The sequence below is a fragment of the Amia ocellicauda genome, chromosome 10 (assembly GCF_036373705.1).
Source record: "Amia ocellicauda isolate fAmiCal2 chromosome 10, fAmiCal2.hap1, whole genome shotgun sequence".
Classification (NCBI taxonomy): Eukaryota; Metazoa; Chordata; class Actinopteri; order Amiiformes; family Amiidae; genus Amia; species Amia ocellicauda.
Genome location: NC_089859.1, coordinates 5,635,570 through 5,649,311, shown reverse-complemented (window position 1 = coordinate 5,649,311; position 13,742 = coordinate 5,635,570).

Below are 13,742 nucleotides of genomic sequence, written 5' to 3'. Positions count from 1 at the left end.
TGTACTTATTTGCCCTGATCAGTATTTAGAGTTAAAATCTGTAATGTTCTAGACTCAGTTAACAACACTATACAGTACAATGTTTGAAAGGAAAAGGGAAAGATGTGAAAAAAGATTGAGTGTCCCAAGCACTGGATTTTAGAAGCATGCCTTTAAGACAGAAGTATATACAGTTTTCATATTGTAAATTAGTAACAGGATTTGTGAAATACAAATCTCCCCCATTTTTGTAATGGTCTCATCTGATCAGCACTGTCAACTGCCAAAGCTTCTACTGTAACACAAGTACACTTGTAGTTTAAAAAATATATAAAAAATAAAAATAAACCGCAAGTTGGCTCCTCAGATTCACTTGAAACTCTGTGGGGTTTCCTCTTGAAATGTTTTAAGTAAATAAATGATGAGCAGCATTAAGCAAAATATATCTGATGAGCATGGTTAACTGGCAAGTAAACGTTAATCTCATAAAGAAAGAGGAAACATTCAGTTGCTTGAGAGATTTTAATACTGTTTTTGTGGGTCTTGTCAGCAATCAAACTGATATTCATAAAAGCTGTGCCGGCCCCAAAAACTCATACTCTAGCAGGGAGGAGTGTACTTGAAGTATAGAGTTATACGAGTGCTATCAAGAGGAGCAACTGTGCAGATAATTCTTGTGGCATGTAGGAGAGGGAAGACACGCAAATTATATTATCCATGTGGGCAGAGTTTAGTGCAGAAATAGTTTCAGCTTGTCTTTTTGTATCACATAATTGGGTCTTGTTATTGCTGTCTCCCATCGTGTATAGAACTTAACACCCATTACTGGAGCTGTTGATTTCTGAACATGGGCCAAATATTTTTAGTAAAGGACCCACAATACTATCCCTTATCCCATATGTTTTTGAAATAATAATAATTATTATTATTTAAAAGTCTGACTGGTGTTTGGAAAATAATATTATTATTATTATTATTATTATTATTATTGTTGTTGTTGTTGTTGTTGTTGTTGTTGTTGTTATTATTATTATTATTATGCATCACCCCAGGCATAAGCTTATTTCTCAGATTTTCAGTTATTATATATATACTTATTTTTACAATTATTTGTCTTATTAACAACCGTGTATGAAAACAAATGAATGCACAATTAAAAAAAGAATCAATATATGAGTCCACACTTATATTCTTCCTCGCCTCTGCAAGTGTGTGGTGGTCATGTGTCCGCTCAGCATGTAGGCCTAGTAAATAGTTATATTTATTGCAATATTATTATTGACACATCTATTGGTTCCAATGTGAGTGGCATAGTATTAGGGATGTGATAGCTCTCTGTGTTCTACTTTATTTGAGTAGATTATCTGCATTACAATGCCAGAAAACTGAAGAGAAATATCACAGTTTTGAAGTCCTAAAAGGAATTAAAAGAGGCTGACATGGTTGCGTTTGTGGAGTTGCTGTTTGTGCTGTAAAGCTATCAGTTGAAAGCAGTTATCCCAGGCTTAGTTTTGTGGCAACAGATGACAGTGCTGGACAGATGGCAGTGACTCAAAATTTCAGCCAGTATACCTGAATCCAAAGTTTATTTAGTTTTTTTTTTTAATCCCACAAAATCGCATTGAAGTCTCTCACTTATTTTATTTCTCTATGAAATACAGTAATTTAAAGACAGAAATCATCCTATTCTCCACGTGATTTAGTGTAACACATAATGCACTAATTGAAATGGCTAATACAGTATAATCCATGCTTAGGAAGGAATAGTGTGATACGAATATTAAACGCATTAAAGGATCATACAATCCCAAAAAAACAAACGTGATGCTTCTATACTCCAATACTCCAATACTTGCTTACTTATTACTTTCATTGTAACAAAGATCATTTCAATAGATGAGCATGCCAGACAGTATGTGTGTGGCATTGACAGCAATCTGACTCCCCAGCAAGGAAAACACTGCATGTCGAGGTTGTCTTTAAATGTACTTGCATGACTATGCTTTAGATTAGTGTACATGTCACGAGCAGGGTGTGACTAGCCTTAATCACTTATTATTTAATTATTGTTTGTTGGTTCCTTCTTCACTAATTATGATTGAGCGCACTAAATTATCTTATTTTATGGTTTCTCTTTGTTATTTCCACTTATTAATAACCTTGTTTTGGTTTCCATTATTCTTTATTCCTTAATTGTTTTTGAATTGTTTAATTGCTTCACTTGTGTTATTTAAGTTAACAGCCAACCATACGCCGCCCACTTACCTGCCGCTGTTGTGTCTTGGGGTCCGATCGAGCTGCCTGGTGAGAGAATTCGAAGAGGGTTGCGAGGTCCTCTCTTGCTCAACAATCGAGGTGGCATAGTTGGTCATGTGTTTCACACTGAGCCCCCTCAGCTGTGACATGTACATTACAAGCTTGGATACATTAAAAATAGTCAAAATAGTGTCAATATCCCGGTTGTACCTGCCACCACTAATGGTTAATTGTATGGTATTAACAAAATGCTCTTGTATTTCCAAGAATACTGACCTTGATTTGACCTCTGACCCTGACAAGAGCGAAGTAATTGCCTCTGGTCAATTAAAAAGAGCAGGCACCATAGCCTGTTCTGCATGTAACCGCACATTAAACATCAGAAGCCAAGAGCCTTTGTGAGAAATTGGACGCCAGTGTTTCTATTGGACTTTAGATCTTACCCATATTTTTATTGACTCCACTGATGTTCAAAACCTTGAAGTGAATTACATATAAAGCTGGGATTGATGAGTAATGTATTATCAAAAGTGTCTCTATTGCCTCAATTTATCAAACACCAGCTATCACTGAAACATGCACCGTTTACATTGGGACGAGGACGTTGAGTGTCTACTTGACATTTTGCCAGTGAGCCTTGCTTTTTCTTCAAATTACCTTAACTGTCAATCATTTCCATGGGCACTCAATACAGATGCATTACTGGTCACTTGCCAATACTCTGCAAACCCACAAGTGAGAGACATTCACTTTTAAATAACAAATATTTGACGCCACAATTCCTTATGAGAGTTGTCATTCTCTTAAGCTGTGAAAATGTGTGCAAGCATTGTAGGTTTTTGTTTTTGTGTTGTTGTTTTATATGTGTGTGGGTATGCATCAATGAGCCTTGGCCGCCCATGACCCTGTCGCCGGTTCAGCGCGTTTCCTTCCTTGGACCACTTTTGATAGGTACTGACTACTGCAGACCGGGTACAACTTGTCGCTCAGATCCTTACACTTGCCCATTTTTCCTGCTTCTAACACATCAACTTTGAGGACAAAATGTTCACTTGCTGCCTAATATATCCCACCCACTGACAGGTGCCATGATAACGAGATTATAAGTGTTATTCAATTCACCTGTCAGTGGTCATAATGTAATGGCTGATTGGTGTGTATATATATATATATATATATATATATATATATATATATATACAGTGAGGGAAAAAAGTATTTGATCCCCTGCTGATTTTGTACATTTGCCCACTGACAAAGAAATGATCAGTCTATAATTTTAATGGTAGGTGTATTTTAACAGTGAGAGACAGAATAACAACAAAACAATCCAGAAAAACGCATTTCAAAAAAGTTATACATTGATTTGCATGTTAATGAGGGAAATAAGTATTTGATCCCCTATCAATCAGCAAGATTTCTGGCTCCCAGGTGTCTTTTATACAGGTAACAAGCTGAGATAAGGAGCACTCTCTTAAAGGGAGTGCTCCTAATCTCAGCTCGTTACCTGTATAAAAGACACCTGTCCACAGAAGCAATCAATCAATCAGATTCCAAACTCTCCACCATGGCCAAGACCAAAGAGCTGTCCAAGGATGTCAGGGACAAGATTGTAGACCTACACAAGGCTGGAATGGGCTACAAGACCATCGCCAAGCAGCTTGGGGAGAAGGTGACAACAGTTGGTGCGATTATTCGCAAATGGAAGAAACACAAAATAACTGTCAGTCTCCCTCGGTCTGGGGCTCCATGCAAGATCTCACCTCGTGGAGTTTCAATGATCATGAGAACGGTGAGGAATCAGCCCAGAACTACACGGGAGGATCTTGTTAATGATCTCAAGGCAGCTGGGACCATAGTCACCAAGAAAACACTACGCCGTGAAGGACTGAAATCCTGCAGCGCCCGCAAGGTTCCCCAGCTCAAGAAAGCACATGTACAGACCCGTCTGAAGTTTGCCAATGAACATCTGAATGATTCAGAGGAGAACTGGGTGAAAGTGTTGTGGTCAGATGAGACCAAAATCGAGCTCTTTGGCATCAACTCAACTCGCCGTGTTTGGAGGAGGAGGAATGACCCTAAGAACACCATCCCCACCATCAAATGAAAATGGGTCGTGGATGGGTATTCCAGCATGACAATGACCCAAAACACACAGCCAAGGCAACAAAGGAGTGGCTAAAGAAGAACACATTAAGGTCCTGGAGTGGCCTAGCCAGTCTCCAGACCTTAATCCCATAGAAAATCTGTGGAGGGAGCTGAAGGTTCGAGTTGCCAAACGTCAGCCTCGAAACCTTAATGACTTGGAGAGGATCTGCAAAGAGGAGTGGGACAAAATCCCTCCTGAGATGTGTGCAAACCTGGTGGCCAACTACAAGAAACGTCTGACCTCTGTGATTGCCAACAAGGGTTTTGCCACCAAGTACTAAGTCGAAGGGGTCAAATACTTATTTCACTCATTAACATGCAAATCAATTCATAACTTTTTTGAAATGCGTTTTTCTGGATTTTTTTGTTGTTATTCTGTTAAAATACACCTACCATTAAAATTATAGACTGATCATTTCTTTGTCAGTGGGCAAAAGTACAAAATCAGCAGGGGATCAAATACTTTTTTCCCTCACTGTATATATACACTCACCTAAAGGATTATTAGGAACACCTGTTCAATTTCTCATTAATGCAATTATCTAACCAACCAATCACATGGCAGTTGCTTCAATGCATTTAGGGGTGTGGTCCTGGTCAAGACAATCTCCTGAACTCCAAACTGAATGTCTGAATGGGAAAGAAAGGTGATTTAAGCAATTTTGAGCGTGGCATGGTTGTTGGTGCCAGACGGGCCGGTCTGAGTATTTCACAATCTGCTCAGTTACTGGGATTTTCACGCACAACCATTTCTAGGGTTTACAAAGAATGGTGTGAAAAGGGAAAAACATCCAGTATGCGGCAGTCCTGTGGGCGAAAATGTCTTGTTGATGCTAGAGGTCAGAGGAGAATGGGCCGACTGATTCAAGCTGATAGAAGAGCAACTTTGACTGAAATAACCACTCGTTATAACTGAGGTATGCAGCAAAGCATTTGTGAAGCCACAACACGTACAACCTTGAGGCGGATGGGCTACAACAGCAGAAGACCCCACCGGGTACCACTCATCTCCACTACAAATAGGAAAAAGAGGCTACAATTTGCACAAGCTCACCAAAATTGGACAGTTGAAGACTGGAAAAATGTTGCCTGGTCTGATGAGTCTCGATTTCTGTTGAGACATTCAGATGGTAGAGTCAGAATTTGGCATAAACAGAATGAGAACATGGATCCATCATGTCTTGTTACCACTGTGCAGGCTGGTGGTGGTGGTGTAATGGTGTGGGGGATGTTTTCTTGGCACACTTTAGGCCCCTTAGTGCCAATTGGGCATCGTTTAAATGCCACTGCCTACCTGAGCATTGTTTCTGACCATGTCCATCCCTTTATGACCACCATGTACCCATCCTCTGATGGCTACTTCCAGCAGGATAATGCACCATGTCACAAAGGTCGAATCATTTCAAATTGGTTTCTTGAACATGACAATGAGTTCACTGTACTAAACTGGCCCCCACAGTCACCAGATCTCAACCCAATAGAGCATCTTTGGGATGTGGTGGAATGGGAGCTTCGTGCCCTGGATGTGCATCCCACAAATCTCCATCAACTGCAAGATGCTATCCTATCAATATGGGCCAACATTTCTAAAGAATGCTTTCAGCACCTTGTTGAATCAATGCCACGTAGAATTAAGGCAGTTCTGAAGGCGAAAGGGGGTCAAACACAGTATTAGTATGGTGTTCCTAATAATCCTTTAGGTGAGTGTATATTGTAACGGGTTGGGGGGCCCGTCACAAGAAAGGGCTGTATGTAGGCGGGGTCTGGTCTTGAAACACACAGTAGGGAGGCAGGCAAAGGGTACAAAACAGGCTTGCTGTTGTTTTATTGCTTCCCTAAATGGCAGGCACAGTGTCAAAAAGCAAAACAAACCCTAGCTCTGTCCGAGCACTAACTAAACATAAACAATCCCTAACTACAAAACAAACACTGACAATAACAGTAAATGCCCGGGTCGGTGGAGCTGAACACCGGGCAGACAGAAGCACGACAGGGGCAAGGCAGGTTCGTAGTCACAGTCCATAATCAAAGTTCGTTACCAATGGGAGCTTGTCAGACAGTCCCGGGTTTAAGAGGGAGAATGGTCCAGGTCCAGAAAAAGGGTCGCCAGTGAATCAGTCAACTGTGAATTTATCCCTTCTTTCTCCTGCTCTTCCACGCTCTCGCTCTTGCTCTCGCTCTCCCTCTCGCTCTCCCTCTCCCTCTCCCTCTCCCTCTCCCTCTCCCTCTCCCTCTCTCCATTGTCTTCTCGCCCTCCTGTGCACCTTGCTACCCCCAGCCAAGCATGCACACACTGGTTCGCGTCCTTCTTCCTTTTATAGCGGAAGTGGTGGGTGGGGCTATGGCCATTAGGAGCCCTGCTGGCTTCTGGGGTTTGGAGTCCTGGAGGAGGGGTTTTGTAGTCTCCTCCACTGAAAGACCCGCCCTGACCACAGCCTTGCCTCTCACACTGCCACAATATATATATATATATATATATATATATACACACGTGCACACACAAGACTTCATTTATATTCCTCAGAGGATATGTGTTCTGCTGACATATTGTAAGTTTTTGACTATGAAATCTATGAAACATTCCCAGCAGAATATTAATCTGTTTTCAAAGTGATGTTATGCACTATGGAGTCAATTCTACTGTAAGTGCCATAGCCCTTTTATCTCCCTAATATATTTAATGTAAATCCACAATCATCTGAAGTCTGATACTACAATTCAGTTCAAACAACAAACATACTTATCAAAGTCCTAGCAACAGAGAAGGTCTTCTTTATAGTTCATAGACACAGTAATAGCCTCTGTGGGAGTACTATTGTACCTGGTACATAATGAAAGACAAAGTCAATTGATTGCCTTGCCATTGAGTCAGCACCTAGCGATTTCAACCATCATTTACTGAAGCTTAAAGGCAACACCATCTGCATCTAGTGTGATTAAGCACCAGTAATTTAAGATGCCAAAGAAAAGGCAATAGATTAGGACAGCTCAGAACAATGAAATAACTAATCCCAAATAATCTATACAAACAGTTGTTCAACTTGGCTCTGCTTTAACAAAGAATAATAGTTGGTCTTTTGGGGGAAGATTCAAAAATAATAAAACATTTCAAACCTTCTGGAAATCTAGGCTGTTTTGTGATTGACACTTGAAATTGTTAATCAGATCATTCACAAATAGATGAGCAGTACATTCTACATCCATGCATATTACCTGTGTCAACACATAATTAATCTCATCAACTCCAAAGCCTTTGTACATAACCAAACCCATAGGCACATACAGGGACACACACAGATGTAGGAGAGATGCATACATTACTTGGGGATTGCATTACCCCTTTCTTTTCTGTCTCCCTGTGTTGTATAATGCAGAATATAGAACTCGGCCTACTTGATTAAATATTGAGATCTCCACAATGAGAGCTTAATAACAATCTGTGAGTCTATCACATCTTGTATACTTTGATGTTTTTCCATCTCTTTTGACCGTCGGAGCATTCCTGGAGACAGTTTTTTAATAATTTTATAACCAGGGAGACTGCAAAGCGATTGCGCATCTTTGATGAATTAGATTAGCAGTTATTACAAAACAAGAGACATATTGTTCTGTGTACTATACATTAAATGCTTAATGCTGTGTACAGTAAATGCCTGTATTTATTACCCTAAATGCGCTGTATGTCCCTTCTTAAGGCAAAAAGAGATTTGTGCAAAAGTGAAGCTTTCATACTTGACTTGCTGTTGATTGAACCCCTGTCAAATTAGCTCATCTGATCTTTAGGTAAGAGCCATTCAGCCGACGCCACTGGGGCTTTTCCGCCGTGAACATATGGGTCTCGCAAAGCGGAGACAAATGCATTAGTGACAGATGTAATGATGGTGCAGAGGTCTAATAAGGATGTTAAGAAGAAAACAAGATTACACTGGGGCCTAGCGCAGAGGAGACGCGCTGCCTGTATGGATTGGCCTAAAACCCTATTGCGGAAGCCCCTATCTCAAAATGGATTGGATTTCAAGCTTATTTACTGTGGAAGAGATGAAGATGTTTTGCCTCTTCAATTACTTTTATCTAATTGTTATTATTTTTTCCCTCATCATCAGTGAGTTAACACGTAGTTGACCTCCAGTGGAGCAGCAGAGGATTCTGACTACATTGCATTACAGAGAGCGGTGGTTTTTAAAGTGTTTACAATTTTGCCACTTAAAAGTGAGAGGAATCAGTCCTACTTTGTTTTTACATGGTGTATGCATGAAACATACACTCGGAAAATGCCCCTGGACACCCCCTCATACTTGTAGTTAACACATTAAAGCACATTAGTCAAGATGCAATTGTGTTGGCCATTATCTGCAATCTTTTTAATATTATGGGCTGGATGAGATTCCACCACATGTGAAAGTCAACCTGAATAATATAAATGTTGGAAGAGCTGTTCCTGCTTTGCTTGATTGTTCATTTGTGTGTTTGCTTTTTGGTGCAGCCTAATATTGCTGATATTGACATTCATTAACAGGACATAAAGAGTATGATTTTTAAGTAATTAGAACAAAATATTTCAAAGCATTGGTAAAATGGTTTTATTACAATACACAAAAGGTGAATTGGTGTTATATGTAAATGCCATTTGAATAGTTGTCAGGTTGTAGGAGAAATTGTTTGCATCTGATACAGTTTTAGTCGATCATTTCAACCAGAAAAATAATAAATACGTAATAAACAATAAATAAAAATGTTTAGAGAACAGTGATATGTTCTACATATGTGTGTGTGTGTGTGTGTGTTATGAGCTAGTGAAGGTAAGTTAGGAAACAGAAACCCACTAATTTGAAATTCTTTCTGCAAACCTTGGTGTCTGCAGAGCCACATGAGTACAAATCAGTAAAGGCTCATTAATGCTGCAATCCAGCTGGAGAAAGAGAATTTTTGCTACATTAATTTTAACACTGGTAGCCCAGTAAATAATATTCTAGTTAGAGCTGTGACTGCTTACAGAACAGAGCTCATTTAACCTAAATGGCATTTGGCTCATGGAACAGTATAGAGAATTGTAGGTGTTAATATCTAAATTAGAGGCAATATAATTGGTAGAAAGATGGGTCAGGACTGAATAGGCCCAAGCTTGAAGAGGCATAATTTATTATTTATATGTAGCCATTAAGGTCATGCTTAGAAATCATGTTAGTGTTTGAGTGAGATTTTGTTTTAAATGTTTCCTTGAAACAAGACAAAAGAAAGAAAACTGTGTAGATGCTACCAACATATATGAGGATAGTTTTGTCATTGTATATTTGGTATGCTTACCCACTAATATATATCAAAGTATAAGTAAACATATGGATTTAAATTGTTAGAAACATGTCTTGACATAGGTGTGCATCGGTATTATTTACACACACATATTTTGTATATTAAAAAAAACGTTCTAGGTTATAAGTGGATCAAGACAAATGCACTTATAAACAGATTTACTTGTCTCCCAATAATGAGTGATTGAACTTTGCCTTCCCTAGCAGTGGGATTGGATTCCCAAGGTATTCTTCAGACACTAAAAATATAATATGGCTGCACTATAGGTCTTTTATTTCCAAATATCGGAGTCCTACAGAGTCCTTAATTAATTAACTACTCTCTATAGTTTACACATTAATCACAATTAAGATGAGTCATTGTCAATCAACATTTTTGGAATCGTTAATTTTTGCAAAAGGGATTTAGGTTAATTACAAACACGTACAGTCATGTGTGCTACATTAGCACAGTTTGTTCACCCACAGAAGGACATGCAGGGGATTTTAGTGTTCTGTGTTGGGAGAGGAAGGGAAATGCATTGCTTTTCCCCCTTTGGCGGGCAAATTAATTATAACTAAGAGAATAAAATGTTGATAACGAATCCCTTTTAAATTGCACATTCTGTTGCTTCCTCTGTTCTCTCGCCACCGGTAGAATCTCGCAGACAGACAGTGAGCAGCGTTCCCACTGCAGGCAAGCCCTGCTGGCAACACGGCACGATTTATAGTGCCATGTAGGGGTTCCCATAGTGACTATAAGTAGAAGAATCCATCTCCTGTAGAGGCAGGCAAACCTCTAATATCATATATATAATTTGAATTGAAACATACTGATAGCACACCTGTATATTCTTGCTAAATCAGCTTTTAGCAAGGATATTAGTACATTGGGTAGGTAATACACATTTTATGCATTTTCCTCATCCTCTCCACTCTTTGTGTTTCATGTCCTTACATCAGTTCCTAACTTATTTTGGCTATACTATCCTGGTAATTAATATGTATTACTTATTTATAACTTGTTTATTATACAATGTGGAGAACATGTAACATGGAATGAATACATACATAAATGCAAAACTAACAATTAGCGCAACAAGGTTTTAATGAGAGAAATAAAAACAGAAAATTTATTCTTGCACATCTTATGTAATATATTGTATGCAAACATGCACACTAACAGCATCTCCAAAAACCAGTTGTGAATTGAAATTGAAACCACATTTTAAATAAATATGAAATGCACATATTTCCTAGGCCTTTGGGCTTTGAGTCGCATCCACTAATCCCCTCCCCAGAGCCGGAGCAAAAGCTCTCCTAGTGGCTGGAATATGAGGGTAAAACATTGGCAAAACTTTCACATGTATTTCAGTACAATTAAGAACAGCTTGAAGGTTTTTTCATTTTCTCTCCAAATATATTACTCAGATATGGATGTGAGCTCTTTGTCTGTTACTGAGCAGCGTCCTTTGCCTCTGAAGGAATTCGACTGATCTGTTTAAACATTTAACAAATATATCCCTGAATATGGCGCAACACCAATGGTTATGAAACAGTGGTAAATTTCAGCCTACAATGTCCACATTGGATCATCTGATAATAATCTACTTACACATCAAGCAAGATAATGGTGATTCATGCATCTTACACACAGACACAAGCATCAGAAACAGTATACCTGATGGGTACAGAGAAGTCTGATTACTAAAATATCCGTGGTGTAATGGATGGAGAAAAAAATCTGACCATCATTTTTATTTAATTTTGAGTATAAACTAACAGCCACCCCTCCTCTCTGCATCTGAACATTAGAAGCCTCTTTGTATTGTATATTAAATTGGACCCTCATGGATGTTGACCTTTACGATGAAGGTCTGGCATCTATGCCTTCAGTTTTTTCCTTTCACTTTTGAACATCTCTTTCTTAATTTATTTGATACCTTCAAAGCACCGATTGTACACTTCCTTAATTCACATTATCTACCCGTGAAACCTCACATGTGTTTTATGGTGCCCATGACCCCTGACTCAAAACCCCAGCTGTTCTGTTTCCTCCTGTCATGGGTGTCTCAAACATCACATCATTAAAGGCACAAAAGAATATGCTTTTCAATTAACTATTTATACAGGAAGAGCACAGAATAAATTAAGCAATGATTATGATGGAAACTGTGTTTTATTTATATATATTTTTTGTTTATTAATTTTATACATAAAAGAGGTTAAGTCATTGAACCACGTTTACATTATTAATATTTAATTTATTTTAAGCTTCTTTAAACCTTAATCTTTTTTTTCATCAATTGGTAATTAAAATGATTACAAAATGATATATGTAATACTACTGCTCTACGACCACAAATACTTATTGTGATGATGAAAATGATAACACTAAACATGACAGCATTTTAATTTTTCAAATCAAATCGCAAGCCAAAACAAGCCAAAGTAATATTTCATATTTGCATAATATTGATATATTAAAATTATCTAATATATTTTAACCTAACTTATAGCTACTGGCATCCCATCTTTAATTTTAATTTTTACCTTACTTCTGGCTTAATGTACACTGTGATATTCTTCCAAAATTACTTATGTTCTCTAAATGTCATCTAAAAGTAACAATTAAATTATTCAACAGCCATTCTAGAATGAACAGCAAATGAGCCCAGCTTGCATGTCTTTTTAATTAACTTGACTAAACTGAAAGTGGCACATTTAATTGCATGAGCGCTACAAATGGTCACAATGTGCCGCTGCAAAAATGTTATCAAATATTATTTGAAAAATACAACAAATATGAAAACCATGCAACAGGGTTTTGTTTTAGATATAACAAAGTCTAACAAATGTAAAACTTAACAAGGCCACTTAACAGCTGTATCAGATTTAATGGTGTAACTGTTATCATAACACTATGTTTATGTGAAGTAAATGCTGTCCAAACAAATGTTGACTCTCAGATACATCCATTCATTGTTATTCAAACTTGAGAGAATGAAAATAGAATAGTGTTACAATATAACCACAATGCTTCTGCAAATGTTCACTGACATTACAATAAAGTTGAAAAAAAAAAGTCATAAACTATATAAAATGTTAATACATAGTAAATGTGAAAACCAATATTGAGTGATTATATAACACCTATTAGAGACAGGGATTTATGAATTGTTTCTAAAAACTTTAATGAATACAAACTTATTTAAAGTATGTTTTAAATAATTCAGAAATTTGAAAATCTTAATTGTTTGCAAGAACAAGGTCATCATCTTTATTTCTTACATTATTTGTCATTTAGCAGACGCTTTTATCCAGGGCGACTTACATTTGTACCCATTTATACAGCTGGGCATTTTAGTAGAGACGCCATCTCTGGGTTCACCATCACTGATCAGCATCCTGACTTCTGGTGTTCAACTCAGGCCTATGTTACATCACAGTGAAGTAAGAGCATTTCAGATCAATGAATATCCCAAAAGTTTAAAAACATCTTGATTGGGTTTGGATTGCTGGGATTTGGGTTCTGACATCTGCTGCGTCCTGTCTTTCAGACTGTGTTTAGTCGCAGTTATATTTAGTTGTACTTTTGAATTTTGTTTCCCCTCTTTTCTCATACACATCAGTATGGACACATCACTCCATCTAAGCTCACATGAGCTTAAACACCTGAATTTAAAAAGAGGGGAAGAAAAGAACAAATAAGAATCATTATATCAGACTCTAAGATTAAAACCTTGCAGAACAGTTAATTAAATGCCCTTACAATGTCTAATGAAAAACAGCGGATGTCTACAGTGATCTGTGTTTAAATAAAGCACTCAATACATTGATTCCTTAAAACAGCAAAGTGGAATAGAAAGTGCCAGAGAATGAGAGCTCTGAACATCAGAGTTTTTACTGAAATGGCAACCACAGGAAAAACACTGTTCACCTTACAAAACCTTAAAATGGATTTCTGAAATGGGAAGTCAGTTCCCTTTGTTCCACAAAATACAACGTTGCATCAATCCATAAGGAATTTGAGTGTTACTAGTATGTTTCCCAAACATGTACACGGATAAA